Below are 12,303 nucleotides of genomic sequence, written 5' to 3' on the forward strand. Positions count from 1 at the left end.
TTCGATACCGTGAGTCATGCCGTGCTGCTACAAAGACTGTGGAACAACGGAGTGAGAGGAAGAGCCTTTGAGTGGTTACGGTCCTACCTCCTGGACCGCCAACAGACGATGACTCTAGGCCAGTTTTCATCAGAAGTTTCTCCTGTCCTTCACGGAGTCCCAAAGGGGTCTTCAGTTAGTCCCATTTTATTTAATGTATACCTGAAACCCCTGCTGTCCATCATTAAATCCTTGGGTATCAGCGTCATAAATTACGCAGATGATACCCAATTGATTTTTTCCTTGGAAGGCATGCAGGAGACCTCTCTAGAGGCCTTCCAGGAGTGTATGCGGAAAACTGCGGGCTGGCTCAAGGCTAATTCGCTACAACTGAATGGAGGGAAAACGAAGGTGATGTATTGCTCAGCCGCAAAAAATTTTAAGCACCCCATGACAGACTTTAGGCTCTCTCCAGAAGAAGACTCTCTGAATATGACGAATACAGTACGAAACCTAGGAGTGCAAATGGACGTCAATCTTCAAATGGTGTCACAGGCCAACAAAACCATCCAAGCTGGCTTTAAGCTAATCCGCATGCTGAGAAAGCTCCTCCCATTACTACCAGCAGATTCTCGAGCCTTGGTAGTGAGGAGTCTAGTGTTAAGCAGGCTGGATTATTGCAATGCCCTGTACCTGGGAGCCCCTCAGTACATCTTTCAAGGGCTCCAAAGGGTGCAGTCAGCAGCAGCTAAAGTGGCTTTGAATAGACCATGGAGCTCCTCAACATCATTGGCATTGAGAGACCTCTATTGGCTACCAATAAAAGAACGGGTCAGCTTTAAATCACTGTGCATCGTCTTTAAGGCGGCTCATGGACAGGGGCCTTTACCATTACAGGACAAATTCAATTGGTATGAACCGCCTAGACAGTTACGGTCTGCTAACACTAGCCTAATCCTGGTCCCCAGATTTAAACGGTCCAGAATTGGTGGCAGGGCTTTTAGCGTGACAGCTGGACAATTATGGAACGGGCTGCCACAGTATCTTAGGGTAGCCAACTGCTTGTCAGAATTTAGAAAGGGTTTGAAGACCATATTGTTCCCTAGGGGCTAGCTCCCTGCTTCAATCTGGAACTGCAGGTATAACCGGCACTTCCTGTTTGAGCGCCAAGATGCCCGTAGGGTGATAGTAGCGCTATATAAGAATACAATACAATACTTATCTTTTGACTACAAAGACTTCTTCCAAGACGACAACATGCAATCATCCGAGCCCAACACCAGGTGGCGATCTAATGCTCAGAGTGAGATCTGCAGCTCATATGCCTCGAACATAATATACCTCGAACATAATATTCTTCCACCAAGTATAGTTTAACTTTGTGGTGATTTTCATCAATGGCAGTGGTGTCATCCGGTGGGGAGGTCTTAACAAGGTAAGGCACAAGGTTGTGGTGGTCGAAGGGATCCAACGGGTCATCTCCATTCACAGGTCGGATAGTATCTTGGTATGGATCTAGAAGTTCCTAATGGCTTCCAAAGTCCATTTCAGAGTGGCCGGAATGGAAAGAGGATTCAGAAAAGGGGGTGGTGATGAACAGAGTGTCTGAATTAAGCAGACCACTCTTACCCAGTCCAAAGATCAGGGCTTGATCAATCACCGTTATTTATCTCACTGCACCATCCCAGCTCAGAACCTGGCTATATGCAAATCAGGCTGTGCCTGGCCCAGTGCATCATGGGAACAGGGCAGACTAAACTACCAAGCCAATTCTTCACCAGAAAGGAGACAAGCTACCGGGGACCTGTTTCTGGCATTTCAGCCATTTTCGGCCCGGCTTGCTTGAATCCTGATGGTGCAGTGAGAAAGGGACTCATGTCTGAGTATACCCTGCCACACCTATAGTGGCCAAAAACGATTCAGAAAAGGGGGTGGTGATTAACAGAGTGTCTGAATTAAGCAGACCACTCTTATCCAGTCCAAAGATCAGGGCTTGATCCATCACCGTTATTTATCTCACTGCACCATCCCAGCTCAGAACCTGGCTATATGCAAATCAGTCTGTCCCTGGCCCAGTGCATCATGGGAACAGGGCAGACTAAACTACCAAGCCAATTCTTCACCAGAAAGGAGACAAGCTACCGGGATCAGGGTCAGACTAATTTGCATATAGCCAAGTTCTGAGCTGGGATGGTGCAGTGAGCTAAAAAACGGTGATGGATCAAGCCCTGATCTTTGGACTGGGTAAGAGTGGTCTGCTTAATTCAGACACTGTTCATCACCACCCCCTTTTTCTGAATCATTTTTGTCAACCATAAGCGTGGAAGGGTATACTCAGATGTGAGTCCCTAGCTCATTGCACCATCAGGATTCAAGCAAGCCGGGCCGAAGACGGCCGAAATGCCAGAAACCGGTCCCCGGTAGCTTGTTTCCTTCCCAATATAAGAATTGGCTTGGTAGTTTGGTCTGCCCTGTTCCCATGATGCACTGGGCCAGGGTCAGACTAATTTGCATATAGCCAAGTTCTGAGCTGGGATGGTGCAGTGAGCTAAAAAACGGTGATGGATCAAGCCCTGATCTTTGGACTCGGTAAGAGTGGTCTGCTTAATTCAGACACTCTGTTCATCACCACCCCCTTTTCTGAATCATTTTTGTCCACCATAAGCGTGGAAGGGTATACTCAGATTTGAGTCCCTTGCTCATTGCACCATCAGGATTCAAGCAAGCCGGGCCGAAGACGGCTGAAATGCCAGAAACCGGTCCCCGGTAGCTTGTTTCCTTCCCAGTATAAGAATTGGCTTGGTAGTTTGGTCTGCCCTGTTCCCATGATGCACTGGGCCAGGGTCAGACTAATTTGCATATAGCCAAATTCTGAGCTGGGATGGTGCAGTGAGCTAAAAAACGGTGATGGATCAAGCCCTGATCTTTGGACTGGGTAAGAGTGGTCTGCTTAATTCAGACACTCTGTTCATCACCACCCCCTTTTCTGAATCATTTTTGTCCACCATAAGCGTGGAAGGGTATACTCAGATGTGAGTCCCTAGCTCATTGCACCATCAGGATTATAGCAAGCCGGGCCGAAGACGGCTGAAATGCCAGAAACCGGTCCCCGGTAGCTTGTTTCCTTCCCAGTATAAGAATTGGCTTGGTAGTTTGGTCTGCCCTGTTCCCATGATGCACTGGGCCAGGGTCAGACTAATTTGCTTATAGCCAAGTTCTGAGCTGGGATGGTGCAGTGAGCTAAAAAACGGTGATGGCTCAAGCCCTGATCTTTGGACTGGGTAAGAGTGGTCTGCTTAATTCAGACACTCTGTTCATCACCACCCCCTTTTCTGAATCATTTTTGTCCACCATAATCGTGGAAGGGTATACTCAGATGTGAGTCCCTAGCTCATTGCACCATCAGGATTCAAGCAAGATGGGCCGAAGACGGCTGAAATGCCTGAAACCGGTCCCCGGTAGCTTGTTTCCTTCCCAGTATAAGAATTGGCTTGGTAGTTTGGTCTGCCCTGTTCCCATGATGCACTGGGCCAGGGTCAGACTAATTTGCATATAGCCAGGTTCTGAGCTGGGATGGTGCAGTGAGCTAAAAAATGGTGATGGATCCAGCCCTGATCTTTGGACTGGGTAAGAGTGGTCTGCTTAATTCAGACACTCTGTTCATCACCACCCCCTTTTCTGAATCATTTTCGTCCACCATAAGCGTGGAAGGGTATACTCAGATGTGAGTCCCTAGCTCATTGCACCATCAGGATTATAGCAAGCCGGGCCGAAGACGGCTGAAATGCCAGAAACCGGTCCCGGGTAGCTTGTTTCCTACCCAGTATAAGAATTGGCTGGGTAGTTTGGTCTGCCCTGTTCCCATGATGCACTGGGCCAGGGTCAGACTAATTTGCTTATAGCCAAGTTCTGAGCTGGGATGGTGCAGTGAGCTAAACAACGGTGATGGCTCAAGCCCTGATCTTTGGACTGGGTAAGAGTGGTCTGCTTAATTCAGACACTCTGTTCATCACCACCCCCTTTTCTGAATCATTTTTGTCCACCATAAGCGTGGAAGGGTATACTCAGATGTGAGTCCCTAGCTCATTGCACCATCAGGATTCAAGCAAGACGGGCCGAAGACGGCTGAAATGCCAGAAACCGGTCCCCGGTAGCTTGTTTCCTTCCCAGTATAAGAATTGGCTTGGTAGTTTGGTCTGCCCTGTTCCCATGATGCACTGGGCCAGGGTCAGACTAATTTGCATATAGCCAAGTTCTGAGCTGGGATGGTGCAGTGAGCTAAAAAACAGTGATGGATCAAGCCCTGATCTTTGGACTGGGTAAGAGTGGTCTGCTTAATTCAGACACTCTGTTCATCACCACCCCCTTTTCTGAATCGGAATGGAAAGAGGACTGTGGTGTATGAAGACACTACGGTGTGCGAGGCAGAAGTGGAACTCATGGTTTGTGAGGTTGAGAAGGTGTTGGTCATGGTTTGCGAGACAAAGAGGTTGGAGGTCAGGGTGGTGGCATGATGGCTTTCTCCTACCGTTATTCGAGCTCTGTTGAAATCTGCTCCTCGAATGTAAGTCATCTTTTCTTTGGCAATTCAAGTGTATGAGGCTGATCTTGTTTGGGTTCCCAATCTAAGACTTTCCCCGTTGTGGGGCGGATGAAGATCATGCACTGCCCGACGCCATGAACTTCAGGAAACTCGAAAGTGAGGGGGCCTCACACCAGTCAGATTTGGGCCAAGAGTGTGCGGTTGGTTTTGAAATGGGCTTCAAAGCAGATTTTGTCTCCAAGTTGGTTTTTCAGAGACACAGGCTTGAACCAACATTGGGGGGTGCCAAGGGTCAGTGCTCTTAGCCAGAGCTTACCTGGAGCCGAAAGTGTCTCTTGAGGTGGAGAAAACTGGAAGCCTGGAGCCAGACTCTTGCAGTTCACCACTGGATTCAATGGAAGTATCCCTTGGAAGTGGCGTTCGCCTTTGATGGAAGGGAGCTTACGAGGTGGGTCCCAGAGGGCCTGTCAGAGGAAGGCTCTATGGGTTGTTTTTGTTCTCAGGCCTTTGTTTGAGTGAAGTGAAAATTCTTCCTTTTCCTGTCTCCGAAGCTTTTGAGGACAACACCTCTGTGCTCTGCTCCCACTGAGCCGGCTGGGCGCCTGAAAACCCTGGCTCTTCTCGCTTGGCCCGAAGATGTTCTTGGGCTGAATAAGTCTGGTGTTCACAGGAACCCTTGGGTTACATGTTGTGGTATATCCAATATCTTTGATGTCGACGCCGAATGGTTTTCTTGCACTTGAACACTTTTGAACACTTTTCCCGCTGAGTAAGTGGACTCCTCGTGCCCTGGGTACAAGCAGAGGTTGCACACGTTAAGTTGGTTAGGCCAGGGAAATTTTGAATTACATTTGAGGCAAAACAGGGAATGTGTGGTTTCCATAACACACTCCACTAACAGTCACATTTGATACACACTGGTTTTCCTCACAAAAGTGGCCTCAACACTGTTCAATGGGGAGTTCAATCACTGTTGGTGCACCAGTGTTGTCTTTTTCCATAGCTGGAACCTAAACATCAACGTCTTGTAGTGAAGGTCTCGTCAAAGAAATCCAGCGGGTCTGGAGCTGACACTGGAACGTCTAAACCCAATGGATAGGGGAAAAAAACATAATATGAGGTGGTCTTTGTAACGGTGCAGGATGGGCTAAGGGAAGGGTCTGGTCACTAGACATCTTGTGACCGAAAAATTCTTATAATGAAAACAAGTTCCAAAAGTCCAGGGCCAACTCTAAGAGACAGGCGTGTGCAGAGAATGTTACAAACTACATTACACAAAATGATTATAATCTGAGACTACAGGAATGGCAAATAGCAGTCAAAAACAGTGTTTAAAACTCATCAGCTACGGCTGTAAGAAAAGTGTGCACTTGACAATGTGCACCAAGGCCGCAACAATGTAATCTGTTACACCATTTTCCATTCCTCAGATATCCCATAGGATCATTGTGAACAAAGTATGCATTCAATAAGGATTAGTTACTTACCTGTAATCCTAGTTCTCTTCCAGGGGTATACTCTTTAAAGTCATAAGCGCTGAATTATCTCCGCCCATGAGCGGGGACCCGGAACACAAACAATATACATATATATGTGTAAATATAACCAAAAGTACAAAGTACTAAGTAATTATACACATATACATGTATAATAACATAATATGCAGCCTAACCTTAACACATAGGCTAATCAAACCAAAACCTTACACGTTCTGAAGCATGAAAATATGCTGTATATAAATGCAATAAACAGGCATGAGCCTAAAATGCATTTCATAGCCATGAAAAACCTTTTATTTTCATCAAAGAACCTGTAGTAAACAGTTATTAGCCTAAAAGGGCTGCATATGAAAAAATGTCTGTGTACAGAAAATCAGACTGCACCCTGCCTTTAAGGCCCCAGAGAATCTGCACACTTTGCCTTTAAGGCCTCCAGGAGAACTCTGTTCCCATCATGCCCCACAGGTGACAGTTAGGTCAGTTCTTTTGTACGGTACAGTAAACTTTAGCAGGAATCTGCACTTAAACATATTGAAACTTTAAACCTTAATGCTACTGCTCGCCCGGGGAGGCGGGAGGGTGCTTATGACTTTAATGAGTATACCCCTGGAAGAGAACTAGGATTACAGGTAAGTAACTAATTCTTCTCTTCCAGGGGATACTCATTAATAGTCATAAGCACTGAATAGAGTAGCAAGCTCATACCCACAGAAGCGGGCGAACAGATTAAAGCATAGTCATACTTTAAAATCACAGTGTTTAACTAGTATTAGCAAACAAATTTCTGAGTGATGCTTGTCCCACTTGTGCATCAGTCTGAGCATCAGAATCTAAACAGTAATGGCGTGTAAACGTATGAACTGAACGCCAAGTAGCTGCTTTACATATCTCTGACATAGCCACATTCCTAAGGAGAGCTGTGGTAGAAGCTTTTCCCCTCGTAGAATGAGCCCTAGGTCTACCTGGTAAAGACTTGTGGGCTAGCTGATAAGCCAGTAAAATACATGACACTATCCACCTAGAAATGGATCTCTTGGATGCTGCCAAACCAGTATTTGTAGGACCATAGTTCACAAACAGACGGTCCGTCTGTCTCAAAGACTTAGTTTTATCTAAGTAAAATTTCAAAACCCTTTTTAGATCTAATGAATGTAAAGTCCGTTCTGCCGGACTTGAAGGGTTCGGAAAGAAAGTAGGCAATGTTATGGATTGGTTAATATGGAAATCCGACACCACCTTAGGTAGGAAAGCAGGATGAGTCCTGAGCACCACTCTGTTTCCATGAAAAACTGTGTATGGTTCATTGCAACACAAAGCCTGGATTTCGCTCACCCTACGAGCAGAAGTGATGGCCACCAGGAACGCTACTTTCCACGTCAGGTGTTGCAAAGACGCTTTATGTATCTGCTCAAATGGGGGACCCATTAATTTAGTCAATACCACATTAAGCTCCCAAGGTGGAGACGGAGACCTGATTGGAGGATAAACCTTTCTTAACCCCTCCAGAAAATCCTTCACCACAGGCATTCGAAAGAAAGATATCTGTGTTGGCGATTTTCTATATGCAGTTATTGCAGCAAGATGGACTTTGATGGAATTGAACTGCAAACCAGATTCAGCAAGGTAAAGAAGATAAGGCAAGACCACCTTTTCTTGACCATGAATAGGGTCCAGACCCTTACTCTGACACCAAAGGTAAAAGCGTTTCCACTTAAATCTGAAGGATTGTCTCGTAGAAGGCCGCTTTGCTTCCTTAAGGATGTTCATACACTCCGGATTCAGCTGTAAGTGCCCGTACTGGATGACTTCAGGAGCCATGCTGCCAAGCGCAGGGAGGGCAGATTGGGATGAAACACTTGCCCCTTCTGCTTGGACAGAAGATCCGGGCGACACGGCAATCTCCTGTGCGGTGTTATTGACAACTGGAGGAGATCTGGGAACCACCACTGGCGTGGCCACTCTGGGCAAATCAGTATCATTCTGGAGTGAGTCTTGTACAGCCGATTGATCACTGCTGGTATCAACGGTGTCGGTGGGAAGGCCTACAGCAAATTTTGACACCAATCTATCAAAAGGGCATTCCCTTGAGACCCTTTCTGGTAGAACCTGGATGCGAAGACGGGGCATTTTGTGTTTGCCGCGTCTGCGAACAGATCTATGTCTGGTGTTCCCCAATCCTGGAAAATGCTGTGCGCGACGTCTTCGTTGAGAACCCAGCCGTGCGCTTCGACGAAGTCTCTGCTGAGGTCGTCCGCCTGTGTGTTGAGACTCCCCGGCAGGTGAATTGCTGTTATGGACAGGTCTCGCGCCAGTAACCAATGCCAGATGGTCTGGGCTTCTATGGAAAGAGTCCTGGATCTGATACCCCCCTGCTTGTTTAAGTAATACATTGTAGTTGTATTGTCTGTTTGTACCAGGAGGGACCGAGTCTGTAGCGATGGCGCCAGGGACTTGAGAGCAAGATGGACCGCTCTGAGCTCGAGAAGATTGATGTGCTATCCTTTCTCGAAGTCTGACCATTGCCCTTGTACCTGCAGAGGGCCCATATGCGCCCCCCAGCTTTGGAGAGAAGCATCTGTTATCAGAGTCTGCGTTGGTGGGTCCTGATGAAAAGGGACTCCCTTCATCACGTGCACCTTCTTCATCCACCACCGGATGGAATCTTTTGCAGACTGTTGGAGATAAATCCGGTCCTCCCAGCATCCCGTCCTCTGTTGCCATTGATCTTCCAGACACTGTTGTAGAGGACGCATCTGCAAACGTGCGTTTGGCACGATGAAAATGCACGACGCCATTGAGCCCAGGAGAGAGGACTGTCGGACGTGCAGTTTGAAGGAGAAGCAGACACTTCGCTCTGATGGATGACCACCTCTCCTCCGAAGGACACACGTTTTCTACTTCTGTATCCAGCTGAGCACCCAGGTAGTGGATCTTCTGGGTGGGATTCATTATCGACTTCTTGTAGTTGACTTGCAGACCCAACTTGTACATGAGCTGAAGACAAATCGACAGATGTGCCTCTAGAAGCGATGGGGATGAACTCTTCAGAAGCCAGTCGTCTAAGTACGGATATATGAAAATCCGACTCTTTCGAAGACAAGCCGCAACTACAGCCATACATTTTGAAAATGTCCTGGGAGCTGATCTCAGGCCAAAAGGAAGCACTGCGTACTGATAATGACGAGCCGCCACTTGAAACCTGAGAAATTTGCGATGTTTTCTGGACACCGGAATATGAAAATAAGCGTCCTTTAGATCGATGGAGCACATCCAATCCCCTTGGTGTAATTGAGGGAAGATCTGGTGAAGAGCCAGCATTCGGAATCTCTCCTTCCGAATGAATTTGTTCAGTCGCCTCAAATCCAGAATGGGTCTGAACTCTGTGACTGGACCTTTTTTCTGCACAAGAAAGAATCGAGAGTACAGGCCTTGACCTCTCTGCTGGAAAGGGACTGGTTCTATGGCCTTCTTCTTCAGGAGGACGTTCGCCTCCTGTTGCAAGCGCTTTATATTCCACTGTACCATCTTTAGAGGGCGCATGACAGGGGGTGCCTTCTTGAACCTCAAAAGGTACCCGTTCTGAATGACATCCAGCACCCATCTGTCCTTCGTGATCTGTTTCCACTCGTCCAGATAACGCACAATACTTCCTCCAACCGGAGTGGGACACGGTTGTAGAGGAAGCGTCCATTCATTGTTTCTGAGGCTGCTTGGCAGCTGATGACTGCTGCCTATTTCCATTGCCTCTGCCCCGTCCAGGCCGCCTCTGCTGGAATTGCGATCTTTGCTGATTCTGGCCTTGATTTTGCGTAGACCAATTCGTTTGTTGACTCCTTTGTTGAAAAGATCTCTTGTCATAGGGACGAAAAGTACCCCGACGTTTAAATTCTTTTTTCTTCTTAAGGCCTGTGGCCTTAAGAGTGTCCAACTCCACCTTCATCTTAGACATCTCGTCTGCATGAGATCCAAACAGAGTTGATCCATTAAAAGGTAAATTGACCATTTTCCTCTGTGCCTCCGGCTTTAGCCCCGTAAGGCGAAGCCAGGCTGTACATCTTGCGCAAACACCGTGTGCATAGCCATGAGCCGACAAGTCTGCAGCATAAGCCGCCGCGCTAATGCTCTGGTTAGCCACCAAACCTCCTTCCTCCACTATTTCCAGGAAGTCTTTCTGATCCTCTTTAGGGAGTTTATCTGCAAAACGAGCCACTGAGTCCCAGAGCAGACGGTCATAGCGGCCCAATAGAGCAGACGCACTGGCCACTCGCATGACCGATCCTGAGGTATTGCACATCCTTCGCCCCAAGGAATCCATACTCTTACTGTCCTTTTCAGGTGGAGCAGAAGAGGTAGATGCTGCCGAATGCGCCTTTCTGACTGCTGCTACAATCAGGGATTCTAGTGGTGGGTCAGACCGCAAAAACATTGGGTCTTCATCTGGAGCCTTGTATTTTTTCGCAATCCTCGAAGGACCTGAACCCACCGTGGCCGGAGTTAGGAATGTCCTCATTGCTGGTTCAATCAATCCGGGCACTAACGGTAGGAGAGGCCTGCCAGTCGTCTTGTGATGTAAGGTTTCGAAGATGACTGAGGTTGCTACCTGGGGAACTGCCATTTTGATGCTGAATTTACTCGCTCCACGACATAACACATCATTAAATGTGCTTAGATCGTCTACTGGAGACACCCTGGAAGGAGGAGTAGAAGATCTAGTCGGAGAATAGTCCCTATATGAAGATCTTGAAGAGGACGAAGACAATGTAGAAGATGGAGTAGGAGTTCTACGTCTTCTTTGAGGAGTCGCCGATCGTTGCCTCCTACGCTCCCTTGAACGAGATTTCTCTCTCACTAAGGATCTTGAGCGTGATCTTCTATGCAATTCCTTCCGAGGGACTGGAGTTCTCTCCCCCATTATCGGACGCATCTTCCAGTGCCTTAAACTTTCCAACCACCTCGGTGACAAATTAATAGGCCGCTCTGTATGCTCAGGTGAAGCTTCAGGTGACACCTGCACAATATTCAGCTCTGCGGAAGACTTAGAAGCTCTCGACGCTGCACTGTGTTCAGAGACCAATGAACCAGACGGGGTCCGCTGTCTGGGCACCAACTGTCTGTCACCTGGCACCTGCCCTGAGGTAGAGCCCGAATGAGCCACCACAGAAGAGTCCTGGTGCACTATCCCTTGCCCCACTGCAGATCTGTTGTCTTGCTGATCATGCGGGGAACCTTCCACTCTAGGTTCGGGACTTATTTCTGACCTCGACAAAGACCTAATTGAGGTCCGAGAGGCTGGTCTTGATAGTCTCGACTCCGACCTATGATCAGGTGGGGGAGACCTAGACACTCCATGCTTCGAGCCCGAAGCATGCTTCGACGTCGACTTACGTCGCGATGGAGACCTTGACCTTCTCTTTTTAGGTCTCGACGTCGAATCCTTCGACGCCATCCTTTCTCTCGACGTCGATCTTTTCCTCAACGACGTATGTCTCCCTCTCGACGTCGCCCGATGACTCTTCCTCGACGTCGACCCTTTATCCTTCGACCTCGACCCTTTATCCTTCGACGGCGAACCTTTATCCTTCGACGTCGAACCTTTTTTCTTCGACATCGACACACGATCCTTCGACGTCGGACCTCTTGTCCCTCGACGTCCACCTCATACGATCCTTCGACGTCGAGCGTTGCACTCCCGACGTCGTCCTCACTGCAATCGACACCAATTGCCTCGACGTCGACAAGGATTTCGACGGCGACTGCCTCACCGGCGATGTCCTCGACGTCGATGGAGCTCTCTTCTCGTCGACGGTGATCCTCTCGACGTCGAGCGCACCTTTTTTGACGGTGACGCTCCCTGGGGTCGATGCTTCTTAGTTCTACCTTCTGGAGACGCTGATGTTCGACGTTTGGGCTGAGAAGATGGCCTGGCAGATGATAATAGGCCTTTAGAACTCTTCTCACCACGGTTTTCTCTCTCCAGAAGGCCCAGCAACCTCATTTTCTCTCTTTCTTTTAAAGTTCTATTTGAAAGGTTGAGGCAGTGATAACATTCTTCCACCTTATGAGAAGCTGGAAGACACACCACACAAACAGAGTGTGGGTCAGTTGTCGACATCTTCCCACAGGAAGGACATTTGTAAAATAAAGGTGGCATTCTGACTAAAAAACACCAACAGCTTAGTCAGGAAAGGGTAACAACCCACCACCAAAGATATATTTTGTCAAGAAAAGGCAAGAAAAACCAATTTCTGACAGAAAATACTTCAAAAGAGCAGAGCTCAAGTT

At 47.9% G+C, this 12,303-nt stretch overlaps 1 protein-coding gene across 1 annotated transcript in view; it reads right to left on the minus strand.

The window, feature by feature from the left end:
- CREBBP (CREB binding lysine acetyltransferase) overlaps positions 1 to 12,303 on the minus strand; it is a 1,189,106-nt gene that overhangs the window by 322,694 nt on the left and 854,109 nt on the right. The gene's annotated exons all lie outside the window — the stretch shown is intronic.

This window comes from Lissotriton vulgaris, chromosome 10 (assembly GCF_964263255.1).
Source record: "Lissotriton vulgaris chromosome 10, aLisVul1.2, whole genome shotgun sequence".
Lineage (NCBI taxonomy): Eukaryota > Metazoa > Chordata > Amphibia > Caudata > Salamandridae > Lissotriton > Lissotriton vulgaris.